The sequence below is a fragment of the Anser brachyrhynchus genome (assembly GCF_964034855.1).
Source record: "Anser brachyrhynchus genome assembly, chromosome: Z".
NCBI classification, from domain to species: domain Eukaryota; kingdom Metazoa; phylum Chordata; class Aves; order Anseriformes; family Anatidae; genus Anser; species Anser brachyrhynchus.
The window spans coordinates 70258702-70264701 of NC_137697.1; positions in this window are offsets into that span (position 1 = coordinate 70258702).

Consider the following 6000-nt stretch of genomic DNA (forward strand, 5'->3'; position numbering starts at 1 on the left):
ATTTATCAAAAAATCTATTGAGATGAGATATTTACAGGACTCTGTCTGTTTCACTTACCCAAAAGGAAACTGATATATGACATGATTGCTGTGGAAGAGTGCCTTCATAAGAAGTAATTTCTGTGTAGAGACCTTGTCTTTTACATAGCAGAGAAATGTATAAAAAGAATCAATTTCTGGAAGTTAACGTCCAACCCAAATGAAAAAGGAAAAAAAAGATAACATTTTAAAACAGAAATGACAAATAACTCAATTAGAATCCGATGCAGAACAGGAAAGATATTTGTAATCTCAGGAATGTTCACAAACTAGAAAAAATATTTCCAATCCTACTTACAGCAACACAGATCAGAACAAATGGGGCAGTGAGTTCTGTTTGGAGCCTTTAGGTGCTATTTTAATGCTACAAATAAAGAACAAGCTGTCTTCAGCTGCAGAGATTCTTTTTGTTTGTTTGTTTGTTTTTTCCAAAATAAGTGTACCTCGGTAACAACAACAAAAGATGGGCTGCACCATTTAATATTGCTACTGTATATACAGAATAAATTATTTTGATTAATAACTTTGGGAAGGTTCAATTTTTCTTTGCAGTTTTCAAGATCCTTGAAAAGCAGTGCTTCAGAAGTACCGAGGATATAAAAGGTATATGTGACCTGTCCTTAGAAAACAGACAAACACAGAATAATAGCTATTAATCAGATGTAACATCACAGTATAATTTACAGATGTTTAGACATGCCTCATAAGGTTGAAATGTTTATTTGTTAAGATTTTCAGTGCCAAAAAAAGCATTCAAGTACCCTTTCTTCTGTTAATAATGGGAACTGGGCAGGAGAATAGCCTAGAAAGCTTTAGGAGTCTCCCTTTCTTTTCACATTAGGACTAATGGAAAGCACTTATCCTGGCACACACAGCTGATGCCAAGTTTTTGTGCCTTTGCATCTTGGCAGGAAGCAGGAGCTGTACTTCAGCCTTTTTGTGACTTTTTCAGAAATTGTAGTAGAGAGGACTTGATCGTGATTATTGATCAATGCTATACAAAAATAGCAGCCTTGACACTGAGATCTCAGGATGTTTCTAATGCTGTCTGTAGATCAACACCAAAAAGCCACTCTTCAGTCATGCTGATGACACCCAACAGAAGCCTGATTCCTGTTTAGAGAAGGAGCTGTTATTAAGAGCTTTCGCAGGTTTACAGAAGCCCCTTTATTTGCCATAATTCGTTGTAACTCATACACTGGTATTTCTGCAGCTCACATATAATCCTCTCAGGCATAAGGAAGGACATTAAAAATAGAAACGTAACAGGTCACGTTTCTACACTTTCACCTAATGGGCTAATTTAATACGCTGTTAATGGCTATAGATGTCTCCCATCCTCACTAAACCAAGTTCTAACAATGTGAGATTTGAGGAAATAGAAGATTCTGGTCTGGAGCTTTTATTTCCTATTACAGCTTGCTTTTGCCACTACAGAGTATAAAACTAAAGACTGAGATTAGTTTGCATAAGTGTAAGTACATCAGAGAAAGATTTTTAATTGCTTCTTTCTGTCTTACAAACTCTTCTGGTGTTCAGGAGAAAAATGTGTAGAGAATTTACATGTGACATTTGGGTGAAAGCTTGAAAACAATGTTTAAGAGCATTCATTGCAAAGCAACTTCTATTTGAAAAATCTTATAGTTTCTTTTGTGATCCTGAGAATTTGGCATCAGTGAAAAATTTATGGAGATCTTCTTTTATTTTTACTTTTAACAAATAGGGCAAGAATATTCAATTCAAACAAACAAACAAAAAAAAATAAACAAAACGCACCAACTTGATTATGGTGAGCCACTGATGTCTATTCTGTTCTTCTCTTCAATTTATTCATCTCTAAGTTATAATGTCTATGGTTACCGATCAGTTTTTAGGTTTGTTTTTTACAGCAGAACACTTGACATTTCCTGGTAGCTTTTATTACATGTTTGTCAAGCCTTTCCATGTATACATAAACATATTACTGGATAAATATGTTTTATTCTTTGTTCTAGAGTAATTCCAGAAAAAAGCAAAAAGGTTATGCTTTGCTTGGTACTAGGAAAATGTAATCACAATTTCAAAAATAAAATATAACAATATTTCATAAATCTTTTCTGCGGTGGTAAAATCCTTCTTACAAGGACCATTCCATTTGTGAAGGATCAATTACAGTGGGGCTTCATTCTCTCTATGTGCTGTGACATAGAAGATGCACAAAAAATATAAAGTTACAGAAGATGTAATTAGTATTCCCTAGAAAATGGAAATATTTTTCCTGTTTCAGCATCACTGAATACCATTCTGAATTCTTCAAGTCACCACGCCAGCTGTGCATTATGTGTATTTTGCTGAAAAGAGGATTGTTTTGTCTGTGTTTTGCGTTTACCCCCAACACTTGTGAAAATAAAAAGAAGTCACCACATTGTCAATATAAACAAATGAGTGAGTTTAGTAACTCTTCTCCAAACACCGTTCAGTGCACAGGGAATTGTGCAGGGCAAACAACAAACCACCAGCAGGAACGTTATATCTCATCTCATCTCAAAAAATGTTTCTCAGACAATTAATACTCTATGCGATTACATTTACGGCAAAGCTAACATTGCCATGCTGCAACATCAACCAATCCTTCAGAAAGATGCCTGTCCTGCTTCACCTAAAGGGAGCACATTTTCTCTATGTGGAGCCAGCACAACCCCCATTCCTGCTGGACCTTGGTTTCCCCACTTATCTCTCAAGGGTTCCCAGGGAACTGTTCTTCACACAGGTGAGATGTGCGAGAGAAGACATTTCCACTCAAGTGTACTCAAAATTAAACCTGTATTTAATCCATAAAGTATAGCTTTTAACCAGCCAAATCATTCTCAGAGAAGACTAAGTGACTTGGCTGGGGCAGTGCTCTCCTGGATTGGAGCTGGAAGTCACATCCTACCAACGTAGTGTGACAGCAGCAAGAGTAACAAGAACAGACTGCCTTGATGCAGTCTCTCTTTGCTCACAAGCTGTCGGTACTGTTTCTGAAACAAGAGGTATCTGAAAGAGGTAGGGACTTTGCCAACTGCTGGGACCTAGCTTTCTATTTTAACAGGTCTGTTGATATTCTGCCCCTCCTAATATAGACAATCTGATTTTAATGCCATGGGAGCATAGTGGCTTTACAAAGTATCACAGTACCTATTTTGTGCCTCTTCTGGACTGCCTTAAAAGCCCCTGAAGCTTTACCATGCAGGCCAAAAACATTGGTTATATGCTTTTGTCAAAATTTTCCTACGCTTCTGTGTTGTTATCTGGGACATATCAACTGGCTAATAATCAGGAACAGAATTGCTTGTAAGAAAATTGTGAGGAGCTTTGGGACTCTCAGGTATCCTGTATTTGGCCATTCTAGAAAGTTAATAAAAGACAGAGTTTAGGTTGCAGATATCGCACCAGGAGTATGCACATACGAGTCTAAGCCATTTTGTATCGCGTTGAGTCATATTCCAACAGAAACACAAATCTCTAGTGACAAGGCTCCAGACAGGTTGTGGAAAGTAGGACTGGCAGCAGTGAGCTTGTGCAGAAGCTTTCTTGGTCTCTCCACCAGAGCAATATCTGACTCGGTAGTGCCAAGCAGACCAACAATTCATTATCTCAGTTTCACAGAGTTTCAAGCCAGAAGGGACTACCAGACTTGACTTCTAAATATCAGACTCATCCAGATACCCTGTGTTGAGACCAAAGTCTGCTGTTGGACCAAAGAATACACAACCTGAAGAAATTAAAACATGTTATAGGCAGAGGAATTTTTCACTGGTGTTTTAGATGGTAAAGCACATCTTGCAGGCAAAGAGAAGCTTGATCCAACACCCACAATGAGGCTGAGTGACTCTTCACTGATTTCACAGAGGTTTGGACCCAGCTCTGTGTCTACACAGCCTTTGCAACTTTGAGCTTTCAAGTGCCAGAGCAGGATGAGAAAAAAAGGACAAGCCTTTAGCAGACTGGAATTACATCATTAGCTGGGGAAAGGTCAGCTAGGGAAAAGACAGTCAAAGAAAATCATCAGTTGATAATGTGTGAGCTTTGTTTTGATAATGTGTGGCAAGGTAAAAAGTCACATCAACATCAAAGCTTCCCTCTTCCAGTTACACCAGCATCTGAGCTTATGTTGTCAACTGTTTGGTGTCAGTGTAGTGGTGTTCATCGCTTCCTACAAAAGGCAAGGAGTGTACATGGCATTGGCATTGCTGATCACACCGCAATTAGGGCACTCAGGTTATGAAGCTAGTGAATGGTTCTTGGTCAAAAGCAATTCAGTTTAACAACTTCATTGTCCTTCTTTGGCACAAGTTTAGATCTGGCATAGCATTTACTAACGGAGCACAGACGCCAACAGTGCTCTTGTTCTATTGCTGAGATATTTTAAGGCATTCCAACTCACCTCTGGAAAACTCACATCTGTTACGGATTTCATCTACACCTCACCTCTCTCTTGTTGTAAGTTCTCTTGAGGGAAGCTAGAACGTTGTATTTATTAACTCAAAGTGTGCATATCATCCCTGTCTTAATTGATAATGCCCTTTTACCATCTGGTTTCAAAGTCAAGTATTTGACTAGGCATATGTAGGATTCCCCACTCAAGCAGGGTTTCATTGTGATGAATGCTGACCAGACAGATGGTACAGACATTTTCTTTTCAAAATAGTTGATAATCTGGTATCAGACAGAAATATGACAGGTAAGCAGAATAGACAAATGATCACACAGTAAATAACAATAAATAAATAAATAAATAAAAAGCATGGATAAAAATGATATATTGCTGTAATCACAGTTTTAACAAAATAGTCATTTTCTCACCGAAAACACATGTAGTATGAGTTCAGGTGACTTTTGTCATATAGTCAGGCATTTTTGCTACTACTTGACTTTTTCAGTTAAGTATATGCCATTTGCTGACTTCAGCAGACAGAAGATTAGCTCTTCTTATCCAAAACTTCTCTTCCTGGGTAAAGTAGTACATACTTGCTCACCTCTGGGTGTAAGCCTGAGCTATAGAGGTACATACTTCCATGGACACACTTCCATGCTGTTACACAAAAACTGGCTGATAAAATCCTGGCAATAAGAATCAGTGATCAACTAGATGAAAGATTACTGATTTATTTTGTTACGGTCTTTAAATCAAAATAAGTGAACCTTCTGTTTTGGTATAATTCAAATAATATATCACTAAAACCCAAATCTAATTTCAGTCCATCTTTTCTACTGTAGCTAGGCTGCTGTGTAGTCCTATTCATTAAAATGAAGAGTCCAGAAATTTACTATGCAGATGCCCTATCTCATTTCCAAAGATAGTTATTTCTAACCTGGTGAGTGAGAAACCAATTATATATTCACTAATAAATTGATAGTCCAGGATATCTAACTGATCACTGATAGGAAAGAAAAAAAAAAAGTTAGAAAAAAGCATGCACAAAGTCTTAGGCTACTGATATTTCTGCATCTTGATAAAAAAAATGTTTAAAAAGTGCAGTCACAGGTCACCGAAAATGGAAAAACGTACTGATGAAAAATGTTTGAGCCTTCTCCCTCATGTGCAAAGCATAACAAGAAGTTAATCAGGAAAAGTGATGAAGATTTGAGTATGTTTTAGTTTAAAAGCAAAAGAAAGCATGTGGAACTTCCCAGTTACAGTTATGTCAACAACAACAAAAAGGCCTTATAATGACAGGTTTGAGAGGGCTAGAAAATACAAGTTCAAACAACTCAGGAGTGATTTGTCTTTGATTTCCAGGCCTTTCTCTGAAACATGATCAATAGAAAGTTACCAGTAGGACTGGATTCCTAGGGCAAAATTTTAGCTTCTATAAAGCAGTGCAGATCCCTCTGTTTTATGACAGGTTCTGAGATCAAAAAGGTGATAGTAGTTGTACATGAAGTTTCTAATATACGCAGTTACTTACATAGTTAAAACTTATCATTGTGTTCAGCTCA